Raw genomic sequence first — 12983 nt, forward strand, 5'->3', positions numbered from 1 at the left:
AACAAGTGAGGTACGGATGTGAACGCACATTTTAATTCATTGCACCAGTGGTGTTTGATGATATTATTATGTATCTAGAGGACAAGAGGATATGCTGGAAGAAGAAATTAATTTTCCATTACACATCTGGGTAAAAATTATATCTAGTTTGGAACATTATGAAATGATATATAAAATGGAAATATTGAAAAGAGGCAAGAAGTGAAAAATAGAGATGGTTTAACATTTGTTTAGAAATCTTTGAGGAAAAGCCTGTGAAATTTGGAAAATGAAGATCAGCAACAATACTGAAGTTTCTGAAGTGGTATCTGGTGGATTCAGATGAGTTATCTATTCCTACTGGGGATTTAAAAGAGAAGAAATGGATATTAAAAGCAGAAGGAGAGATTTAACTGAGCCTCACAAACCTTGAGGGTCAGAGTAAAATATTAGAAAATGCCACCAAAGGTTAAAAAAATTTCCTCTCCAGGGACCTGTAAGAACAAGGATGATCGATCTCACTTTACAATGGATCTTGGGAACCAGGCCACACAATTTATCACAGTGAGAACAAATAATTTGGAAGTACAGTTCTTGGACACTTGAGTGGTATTTAAGAATTCAGTGACAATTTAACTTGCCTACAACTTCTTTATTTAAAGCCTGACCTAATCTCTCTCAGAACTGCAGGTTCAAGTTGATTTCTGTGGCCTGGATAGACACTTATTCTGGTGGAGTTATGTAAGGTTCTTTTATAAAGGAGGGAGATGAGCCTCTCGGAGATTTTTCTATCTTTGTGTTGATTTTTTTTTGAGATGAAATTCACATAACATAAAATAAACCATTTTTAATGCATTCAATTCAGTGGCATATGATATATTCACACTGGTACAAAACCATCACCTTGATAAAGTTCCAAATTTGTGTTGATATTTGCAGTTAAGACAGTCTTCAGTGTATTTCTTTTTGAGGTTTCCTAATAAAATAACAATGTGGTACAGAATCTAGAAATCTGAAGGGTTTTGGTAAACTTTCATTTGGAATTAAAACAGTCACTTAATACATGAATGATACATGTTTGTGTTTGATAAATGAATGATAATAAAATAAGTTAGAGTGCTATTAACCAATAAGATAAAATGCTGATTAGAGAGTGTCCTGCTAATTAGCTTCAGGAGAAATATGAAAATGTACTACACCCCAAAAGGCACATTTCAAATGAAATTTGATTATTGTTAGCTGTAGACAATTAAATCTTTAGTGGGTAATTTTGTGTATGAACTTCAGAAACACTAATATAAAAGTCTATCCCTCTATGTTTGCCAACTGTTACATGATATAGTTGAAAAATGTTAAGCATAATGGCAAGATAAACACTGGTCACTGAGCCAAGTAAAAACATGCAATATTTTATAGATAAGTACATAGGAATTAATGAACATTTAAGAGTAATAAAACTAAATACAACAGGCTTTGATGATGTAAAAATATATATGCTTAGAAAAGAGCAGGAGCTGTCTTCCCACTCTCACTCCAACAAGGTAGAGAGAAGGTATGTGACAAGCCGATGTTCTTTCTGCACACAGAGGATTAAGACCTGAGAGAACCAAATGTTCTCTCAGGAAATCCAGAGATTTCTGGCCCTTTGTATTTTACTTTGTGAGTGGTTTTTAAAGATAGATAATGATAGATAGATGATAGATAGCTAGATAGCTAGATAGATTCATTGAATGATACATGTAACCTTAAGAAAACACATGTTGTTTGAAGAGAGGAAAGATTCCCCAGGCCAAGTATCTCTCCCTAGAAGTCCTCCTTGGGGCCTGAAAACACACTCAGAAGACAATAAAATTTTGGTTTAAGCTGTATATATGTGCTCTGAAAGTGGTCACATATCAGATAGTTACAGCATCTCTCCAATTAGTTTAAGAAACTAATTTAGTGGGACCAGTAGTGATTGGGTAAATCAGGATGGAGGAATTTCCTCAAGACTAAGGATGTGAGGTTAAGGACTTCAATGGGAGAGGGTAGTTTGGGGGACCTGACCCAGAGCATCATGAGGGCATCGGAAACCCATCCTGAAAGAAGTAAAGAACTCAGAGGCATTCTGAACAGGCTTGACTGTCTTTATGATCTGGTCTATAATTGGTGGTACTGGGCTCTCACAGAGAAGCCTTCTTAGTACAGTCAGTATTCATTATTTCTCTGCAAAACATTTAGGGTACAATAACTAACATTTCCTGTATTGGGAAGTGATACCTTTTTTTTTTTTTTTTTTTACATCAAGAAAAGCGATATCTGCAGCTTTACATAAGCATCCTTTTATTTCACCAACAGTGCATCTGCCTTTGGGTTAGTTGCACCTATCACACTTCACCGGTAACGCTGAGCCTTTGAAGGAAGTTTTTGTTGTTTGGTTCTTCTGAAGCTGGCTGATTTCAGTTTTTCTTGACTGATCCTGTAAACTAGTTAACTGTCCCCAAATTCCTCTTAAAGAGAAAATTTTCCGTTGCAAATATGGGATAAACAACAACATCTTTAATATTAACATTCCTTAGCCCACCTACTTTGAAAGGCATGAGTTTTTTCATCACCCACTTTTCTCTTCTTGGCAGTAGTCATAGAAAAGTTTTAAATTTTATGTGTAATATGGTCCATTTCATTCCCATCAACAATGCTCCCTGCTGCAAACCTCCATATCTGACTGAAGCAACTGTAGTTGACAACAGACTAATTGCTTCGGATGACAAATCCCTGAAGTAGAGGAGACAGATGGGGCCAGGATAGGTTTGGCTCTCTTTGGGCCTCAGTTTTTCCATTCAGAACAGGAAAAAGTTCCTGAAATTAGAGCATACAAGTTGGAATGACCATGGGTTGCCTATCAAGGATCTGAGTATACAGGTGTCACTCTGGTGTCATGAAGAATGAGCAAGGGATTTTGAGTCTTATACTCCTCTGTGTAAATCTCCGCTCCAAAAAGCACCTATCGCTTCACTTCTGTCTTCTTTTAAGTGGGAATCATGTCTGGCTTGAAGCTTTGTTGTGAGGATTAAAAAGAATGTATATAAAGATCCTGGCATAGGGTAAGTACGCAGCAGGTGGCTACAGAAGCATTTAGTCTCTGAACTACCTAGCTTACAGCTCCACATACAGGAGAAGCATAATAAATGTTGGTTTCTTTCCTCTTTCCCTTTCTTATTATATATCTCAGCAACGGCCTGGATTTTGGCATCAGGATTCAGATGCAATGCAGTTAAGATATTGTCATGGACTGAATTGTGTCTGCCCCCTCCCCAAATTCATATGTTGAAACTCAAACCCCCAGCACCTCAGAATGTAACTGTATTTGGAGATGTCTTTAACTAGGTGATTAAATTAAAATGAGATCTTTAGGGTATGTCCTAATTAATCTAATTCATGTCCTTATAAGAAAAGGACAGTTAGATACCAGGGCTGTGCATGTGAGTGCATGTGCGTGCGCGTGTGTGTGTATGTGCACACAGCAAAGATCATGTGGGGACACAGCAAGAAGGCAGTCATCTGCCAGCCAGGGAGAGTGGTCTCAGAAGAAACCAAACCTGCTGACACCTTGATCATGGACTTCCAGCTTCCAGAACTGTGAGAAATTAAATGTCTGTTGTTTAAACCACCCAGTTTCACTGTTTTGTTATGGCAGCCCTAGCAAACTAACACAGAGGTGAATATATTTCTGAATATGTGCATCTGGTGATATGTACAGCTCCCCCCAAATTTTTTAAAAAGTAAAAAGAAAGAAAAAAGGAAAGAAAGAAAGGAAGGAAGGAGGGGAGGAAAATTCCTGGTGTTACGGGCTGAACTGTGTCCCTCCAAATCAAACCCTGAATTCTTAATCCCCAGGACTTCGGAATGTTACTATATTTGGAGACAGTGTCTTTACAGAAGCAGTTAAGCTAAAATCGGGTTATTAGAGTGGACCCGAATCTAATATGACTGATAGTCTTATGAAAATAGGAAATTTGGATGCAGACAATGTGAAGACACAGAGAGGGAAGACGGCCATCCACAAGCCAAAGAGAGAGCCCTGGAGCAGATCGTTTCCTCATAGCCCTCAGAAAAAGCCAATCCTGCCAACACCTTGATCTCAGGCATCTAGTCTCCAGAACTGTGTGAGAAAATACATTTCCCTTGTTTAAGCTACCCAGCCTGTGGTGCCTTATTTTGACAGCCCTAGCAAATTCATCAGTGAAATAACATCTGCAAATCCAATAAGCAAGTAAATCAAGTCATACATTGTCAGCAAAGAAAGCTAACTTTTCAATAAGTTTCTAGAATAAAGTTTCTCTAGTTGTTATATCTTATAGTCCAAAAAGCAATATCAAAAAACCTGGGCCTCACGCCATGCTAGAAAAACAAAGCTGTCCTCCCATTTTATCCTAAGAAAAACATTTATTTTACAGGCATACTTTAAAAACATTTATAACAATGTAAATTTTAAGAACATAAAAGAGTGGCAGTATTGGAAATCAATGTTATTGAGAATTCTCTTTTATAGTTATTTTTATTGTTGTAATTATGACAGGTTGGCAACCATTTAGACCACTGTTTCTGAGGGTCATTAATTTTACACTGACCACCAGATGAAAATCATTAGTTTCGCCTCCATATAGCAGACCATGAGCAATGTGTCTCATAGATGTCATTGACTGCATTTGAAATTTTGGAGGCTAGGCGTAGATTACCCACTGTTTTTGTATTGCCATATAGCTCCTTCAGATCAGCAGTATAGGTAAACTCAATTTTCCTTACTTCTTTCTGCATGCTTCTTATTCATAAAGGCAATTGGTTTTCTGAACAGAAATATGGTTGCTGAATTTTTCTGCCTTACATTACAATTGCTATTTTATTATAAAGTTAATGATTACACATAATCTTGGGGAAATTTTGGGACATAGCTACAAAATGAGGATAATAACACCTTCTACAGCCCAGAGCAAGTGCCCACTTGAGGTTTTGTCCAGCACTGAGGTACATGAATGTGTGAATTTGATTACAGTTCAGCTTCTGTGTAATGCCGTTTCAATGCTTTTTTCAACCCAATCCCTAGTTTTATCATTTGCAAGTATTTTCTTACTTATCCAACTGTTAGAGAAAATCCTAGGATAGCCCTCCCTATATTAGCCACAGAAAAATTGGTTATATCCCAGTTTTTGTCTGGAAAGATGCCATCGGGAGGTTAACAGTTTCCCTGGCCTAGTTCTCAGTGGCATCATTCTCCCATCGGCATTTTTCCACACAAGCATTTATACAATAAGATGTTCTAGTAAAAGCATAAATAGAAGCAGGAAAAAACTTCCCTTAAAAATCTCTAATCAAGACCACAGCCACAGCTAGCTCTGTTATTTGCTCTGCAGATTTTTTGGAATTTATGCAACACTCTCAACCTGTATTGTTACCCTGGATCCAATGCAGCCAAAAAGACTGAAATAAGACGGATGAGATTTGCATCAAGTGTCTGAAGGTCTGGGTGCCCAAGGAAGGCACTCAAACATTATCTCTAAATGCTTTGGCTCCATTCATTGTTGCGTTAACCATAAACATCCTCAGGCTCTTAGCCCGGGTTATTTTAAAGTGACTGCCCTTGAGAAAGCTCTTTGGCTCTCCGTAAGGTTGAACACTGCTTCATTTTGTGAGGTAAGTCCTGTGTGTAGGTCTGTCTTGCTTAAGCAAGTTGACGAAGGACAGGAGCCCAGCATGGCTAAACACAATTCACTGGTCCTTTGTTAAAGAATAACTTAACCTATAGTTTCTACCCCTCCACAACAAAACCTATTACTTTTTCTCTGAAAAAGCATTCTGTTATGTACAATTTCCCTTTTGCCATTTTCTATGGCATTGACATAGGTAAAAGCCCAAGTGAACATAGATTCTGAACATGATTCTGTCTAAGGCAGAATCAAAACAGCCTAAATGATTACACACTGAATTATGATCTGGGGCAAGGGCAACACACCTATATTTTATATACATAATATTTATAGCATCATTTCTTTAGCTTTGTTGTAGTGATTATCTATTTCTGACTTTCTGTTCAATTATCACAATTGTTAATATAAAGGTGACAGTTTTAGCTGTATTTCTTATTTCATTTTTCTCTAGAAGATCTTTGAATTGCTTTATCTAAACTTCATTTTCTTTAAATTAAGAGTTTTTCTGAAATTACTTTTTCTTTTCTAGGTTAAAGAAAGTAATGCAAACTAAATAAAAATGTTCAAAATGCTGTCTCTGCCATTGGCAAATTACCTGTCTCTTTTTGCTGTTCTCATCCAAACTCAGCTGGAATTCCAATAACTGGTATATTAGAGCACTTAGTGGCAGGCTAGTAGCCCTGATGAGATGATGTACACCAGTCAGTAAACTGACTAAGAAAAACAAATGCACACCTTGCTTTAATAGCAATGATTACCTATTGCAATTATTGAAAAACAAATAGCTTTTATCTATCAGTAATTAAATCTTCACTTTAACAAAGTTGTTGAGCACTTTCCTGAAATTTTCATATGAGGAAAAAGCAAGCCGGGGAGCTTAAAATTAAATTTGATAATAAAAATCATAAAAAATGATCTATACTTAGTGCTTTTGAAAACTTAAGCAACATGTACATAGTTTTACAAAACTAAAAGAGTGCAATATTTAAATGTACTATCCTTTAAAGTTTCATAAACTGAAGTCACCTAGTTTTTATTCACCATGTTAAATTTTGGTATTTTGCTTTATTTCTCAATTTTTACTCTGCATTTTTATAAGATGAGTATTATGTTATTATTATTTATAGTTTGAATTACTTTCTATTCATTTCTTTCTGAGCTTCGTCTTTAGAAATGAGATTTTGCAGCAACTAGACATGCACTAAATTAGTATCCCTAAGGGTCCTCATCCATCAGCAATCATACCATTCTATACCCCCAGAAATGAGTTGACCAGGAATATCATCAGGGTAACTTGACACTTGCTAACGGTAAAAGGTACCCCATGTCCCCTCACAGCATCATAAATCTCAGTAATTTCTGTCAACAGAGGAGGGTTCATCTAATTGCACACTCTCTCCTTTTATGGAGCAAGAACCAAAGTTCAGCAACTCTCAACTGGTCTCCAGTTTCAAGGCAGGATAAACCACACAGAAAAGGTATCTCCTGACATCTGTGTTTACTTCTGAGTGACACATTATCAAGAACTCACCCTCTGGTACTTTCTGGAATCATGAGTGCAAAAACTATTTATAATTCATCTATGAGGATATGCACATTTATTTTGACTACACTTTTTATTTTTGAGGCACCATTTCTCTAAGAATTTCATCTCAGTAACTGATAATGAGGGGCCTTTATTTCCCCACAATACCCATTACGATCCTTAAAGTTCTCATTTCCTCCATGAGGTCCCACAGTTGGTGCTCTGTTACCATTTCCATTCATTGGTTAAAGCAGCAGGTTACATTCACATACTCATCCAAACCACACATCCTTATTGAGTAAGGTGAAAGGTCAATACAGAAGAAGAAAGTGACTAAATAAAGCACCAAATTAAGTGTCAGAATAATTCATGAACTGTCTTTGATCGTAGTATTTACATGACAACTCTGGACAGATTACTGAATTAGAACAGCTAGTGTACGTTACCTCTGGCAGAAGTTCAACCATAGAAGGAAAAGTGATGTAGGTGACTGGGTAGCAATAGAAGAACAGAAGGACATAAAAATAAGGATGGGTGGGGGAATTTCATTTGTTGGTGAAATGGGATGTTTGAGAATGTGCAGAATTTGAGAGGAATTAGACAGAAAAGAGAGAATGAAAATAAATGTAACTGAGGTTCTAGAGGAGCTCAGAGGGCATAAAATTAGTAGAAAAGATAGAGTTATCAGCACTGAATACAGGAAGGTCATTTCATTCTTGAAAAGGAGGAAAAGAGGTCGGGGGTGGGGGAGGTAGATAAATGTAGGTTAGAGCAGAACCTGAGATAGATCTTTGGTTATTTCTTTTTTTCTCTAAGGAGTATAAGGCAAGATCATATTTTGCTTATTAAAGAGCTAAAGGAAGGTGCTCCTGGAAAGGGATAAATATTCATAACCACAGCTCTACATGGGAAAGAAAACAGATCAGAAACCAGTGAAGAAGCTGAAGCAGCAGAGTATCCAGCTAAGACTGAAGATGGATTTGTACCACCCCACTTCATACAAATATTTACCTGCTTTTCTCCAGTAACACTTGAGTGCTCGTGGTTGGAGCAGGAAGAATAGATCATTGGCAAGCTGCAGACTTGGGGGTATAAACAATGGATTTAGGGGAAACAAATGGAAAAGGTCAGGAGTAGAGGAAGCTGGCAAAGGAGTAAAGTAGTGGACCTAGGTGCTCAGAGAGGGAAGTACCTCTCATGAGACGGGGCTCATGGAATAGGAGAAAGTGTGTGTGTATGATGGGCAGAGAGAAGGCAAATGACTGGAGGTCCTGCCAAATTGGACAAGTAGCTCTGGTGGGAGAAAGAAAACGAGAGAGCTGGAAGTAAAGAATGTCACTGTCCCAGTGTGAACTGTTAGATTTAGAGATTTTAGATACAGCAGTCTGGAGCAACATCCAAGCCCAAGGATTGGCCATGGAAGTAGTCTCCTAAAAGTAGAGTGCTTTAGTTGGCTTGAAATGAAAGCTGAAGGAGATGTGGGATCAGGGCACTGTACTGCTGTGCGCTCCTCCACACGGATGCTGAACCTTAGGACACGCTCAGAAGTTGGAAAGGCATGGACATTTGTGAGTTATGTGTTTGACAGATATCAGAGAATGATCTGGAGGTGAAAAGTAATAGCAACAAGGATTGGCAGAAGCTGCAGAAATTGTGAAAGAGGAGAGGCTTGCTTTTGGTGAGAAAACAGAGACCTGCATGAGCAACATGGAAAGGTAGGACACTTGGCCCAACTCACAGGGCAGGCTTATATGAAGTCATGGATAGAAAAGTCCTCCATGGGGTGTAAAATATAATTTAAGTTGAAGGTATTATTATTATTATTACTATTTGTGTACAAAATTATATACAGACCCAGATATTGGAACCTATACACACACCCCCCCCCACACACACAGAGTTATCAGTCATATGCTATCATTAACATTTTAGCAACTCTTGTAATATCTTACACCTTATTTTAACAGTTCTGAAAGCATTTCATGTGCACATTTCAGTATTTTCTCACCACAATCCTGGGAGGTAAATAGTAGATACTATTATCCATAGATGTGAAAACTGAAGAACAGAGACAGTGAGTGATTTGGCTAAGGCCAACTTTTTTTTTTTTGGATTAAAGAAAGTGAAGTCTTCTAACTCCCATAGGTAATGAGAAAAAAAGCTTTTCACCAGGTGTTCATTTGCTTTCTGCTTTCCCCGTATAATAACATCTGGGACACACATACACATGATAACTCTCTGTTCTGTATTTTTTTTCTTAGCCACTGCATATCAGAATATTAAAACTTTAGGGGCTCAAAGGTACGGAATTTGCAAGGTGATTCTCTCCTCAACAGCCAGTTTCCTGTCTGAGGCTTCACATATTACCTGTTGGTACAATTATTTTCCAAACTCTCTCTTGATAGTAAAGACAAACCCACAATTCTGTTCCTTAGACACTGTCCATCAAAAATGAATATAGAATCATTTTTCATTGATTTTCAGGAAAATAGGACCCTACTCTCAAAGCAAATATATCTACTATATCCAAACCATGGGTGTTTCTGTACCAAAGGCTTCTTTTGACTCACTCTCAAAATAGATTTTTGAGTTGGAGTTGTCTCTCTTAACTGAAGTTATGCTTCAACAATAACTATATTTTTATGTTAATATTTGCCTAATGACTGTATTTTAAACTTTGTGGGTCTCAGTTTCCTCATCTGCAAAATGTGTAACATCCAGGTTTGATGGAATATGGGTTTTGTAAAGTGCTTAGCACAGTACCTTGACTTAAACATTCAGTAAAAATAAGGGTGATTTCAATCAGCCATGATTTATTATCCTGCATTTCATTGTTACGAGAGTATTTCCTTCCTTTGTGTGAATTGTATCATTGCATTGACACCAGCAAGAGGAAGTAGACCAATTGCGACCTTGAGTCTGAAACCAGTCTCACTAAGGATAAGGTTTACAAACTAATTAGTTAAAAAGCAAAACAGACAGGGAAGGATCTCTTTAAACAAAACACGAAAATCTCGGTAAAAAGAGAAAATGTTTGCTAAATTCACCAACATTAACAGTTAGAACTTCTGTTCTTCAAAACACACCAGAAAGAAACTAAGAAGACAAGTCACAAATGGGGACTTATATCAATCCAACACCGTGAACCATGGTTAATATATGGGTGACAATGGGCAATGATCATAAAAGCTTCTTTAAGGAACTGCAGCTAGTACTGCTTTTACTCAGGAAAGACATGCTTTTCTCTTTCTTTTCAAGAAGAAAATGGTCTCTTTTTTTTCGTTACTTCTCTAGCATCCCTCAGTTACCCCATCTTTTGGGCCTCCACTCAGGGCCACTCTTAGATGTCCCATGCTCCTTTTACCCTCCCTGCAGGGCCAGCCTGGTGTCTGTAATGTCAAGGGCCCTCAGATGGTGGATGGTATTACACCCTGAGGGAGATGGAAACTGTGCCCATGGATGCCAAGGGCCGGGCTGGGGAGGGAGCGTGTAGTTTGAGAAGAGGAAGAGGAAGCCAGTTGCAACCAGGAACTTTGATGTTAAATTCCCCTTTGGAGTAGAAACCAATGCCTGTCTAGATGAAAGCACTGGAAACAAGCAAAATGGCAGCAGGAGCCATCCTGAAAGTGAATACAGCTGTACCTTGGTGGACTAATTGCCTAACCAAGGCCTCACACCTGCCTGAATGTAAGGATGGGAAAGAGGCTTAAACAGTTACATTATGCAATGCCTATTGCTCTTGCCAAATTAAACTTGGTGCAATAAATTTTGAACAAGCAAAAAAGGTTTAATAATAAGGGAAATATTTCTATGGCACCTTATCATGTATAGACTGCTGTCTTTAGACTGTGATGCATATGAACTCATTTATTTCTCAGTCCAACCCCTTAGAAAGTGTCTGTTACTAGGTTGAAGCATGTGAAATTGCCAAGGTTCAACCATTTTGACCTACAAATGGCCACTGTGGCTGGTTCAGCCTGCATTTTCTCTGCATTTTACAGATGAAGAAATCTAGATGCAGAGCACTTAAGTAACTTTCCAGAAAGTGTCAAACCTGGGCCCTGATAATCGAGCTTCTGTTTCTATAGTCAACCACTGTTGACTTTCTATAGTCACTTTCTATAGTCAAGTCACTGTTTCTATAGTGAACCACTGAAATATACTGCCTCTCTACCACACTGAATTAAAATGACAGAAATGGTTCCTTCCAACCTAAAATTTCTATGCATGAATCTGTGCTATATCATTCCCAGTCTCCATACACCAATCTCTTCATGCCTTGCCTATTTCTTTTGAAATGAATCAGTGCTCACCCAGTCACTAGCTGGAAATCTCAGAATAGAATTTTCTTTCTTTTTTTATTTCTTTACCACCAGAATCCAAATGATATTTATTACGTCCACCTCAGCAGGAGCCACAGAATCATTGGGCATGAGAGCTAGAAGGGATTTCAGAGATAATCCAGTCATTTTTCTAATACAGACATAGTCACTGAGCAAGCAGGCAGCAGAATCAGGACAAGAGTCTGGACTCCTGAGCCCGTGTCTGCTCTTCTCTCTCCACCTCTGTTCTCACATTGGACTCATATGCTACAGATAATGCCTCTTTGCTTCTCTGCAGTTTCAGGACCCATCGTAACTCTCTAACCCTTGCCCATGACAATAGCTCAACTCACTGTGCGAATCACTCTTCTAAATGTCTTACATGTATTAACTCATGAATCAGCACAACAACTCCATGATATTTACTATTATAAACCCCATTTTACAAATAGGAAACCAAGGTACAGAAAAATTAAAGTGATTTACCCCAGGTCACACAGCTTGTAGACCAGCGCCAGAGGCCATGCCCCCATCACGCAACCATATGCCCTTTGTCCTGCCCTGCCCTTCACTGGGCAAAGCTTATACTCACGTCTTTTAGGAAGCAGTTCTCAATTCTCCCCTCAGTCTGTTGAAAATCGTATCTGCCAAACTCTCTGAGTCCCCATGCAACATCACCTTATATGGAATTGCCTACTTATTTGTCTGTTTGGTCTGATGGCCTGCAAACACTTTAAACATAGTGACTGTGTTTTACTCTTCCTAATATTCACAGGATTTGACACAACACCTGACAAGACGTAGACATACAGTATGGACTTGAGGGGGAAGGTAAGCTGTGACAAAGTGAGAGAGTGGCAAGGACATAAATACACTACCAAATGTAAAATAGATAGCTAGTGGGAAGCAGCTGCATAGCACAGGGAGATCAGCTCTGTGCTTTGTGACCACCTAGAGGGGTGGGATAGGGAGGGTGGGAGGGAGACGCAAGAGGGAGGAGATATGGTGATATATGTATATGTATAGCTGATTCACTTTGTTATACAGCAGAAACTAACACATCATTGTAAAGTAATTATACACCAATAAAGATGTTAAAAAAAAAAACCCAGTAAATAAATATTTGTTGACTGAATGCATGAAAGAATGAAGGGCCACCTAAATCTTTCTGTCTTCAATTTCTCCTTATTCCACCTATCTTCCATCCTGAAGTGAGTTGGGGAAACTAGTGAGACATTAGTGTGTAAGTTCCATGGAGACTGGTAAACCCTTTACTTATCTTCCTTAATAACCAAAGATAAGTATTTTGATTGTTGTTCCCCAAATGTTTGGTCATGAACTCATCACACTACTAAGACAGGGATTTTCTTCATCCACAGTCACTGTATCTGGGGCCCAAATTTGTTTTAAATTTTATACTTTGACTTCTGAGTGTGAAATAAAATAATTTATTTCACTTAATCCATTAGACCA

At 38.1% G+C, this 12983-nt stretch overlaps 1 protein-coding gene across 6 annotated transcripts in view; it reads right to left on the reverse strand.

Annotated features, from left to right (window-relative positions):
• FAR2 (fatty acyl-CoA reductase 2) overlaps positions 1–12983 on the reverse strand; it is a 167595-nt gene that overhangs the window by 134681 nt on the left and 19931 nt on the right. The window contains exon 2 of one of the 6 annotated variants that reach the window (XM_082419801.1): positions 6259–6373. The exons of 4 other annotated variants lie outside the window; for them this stretch is intronic. The gene's annotated coding sequence lies outside the window, so the exon portion shown is untranslated. Of the gene's footprint in view, positions 1–6258; positions 6378–12983 lie in introns of all 6 variants that reach the window. One more of the 6 variants, XM_082419802.1, reaches the window with a different exon arrangement.

This window comes from Balaenoptera physalus, assembly GCF_965194825.1.
Source record: "Balaenoptera physalus genome assembly, chromosome: 13".
NCBI classification, from domain to species: Eukaryota; Metazoa; Chordata; class Mammalia; order Artiodactyla; family Balaenopteridae; genus Balaenoptera; species Balaenoptera physalus.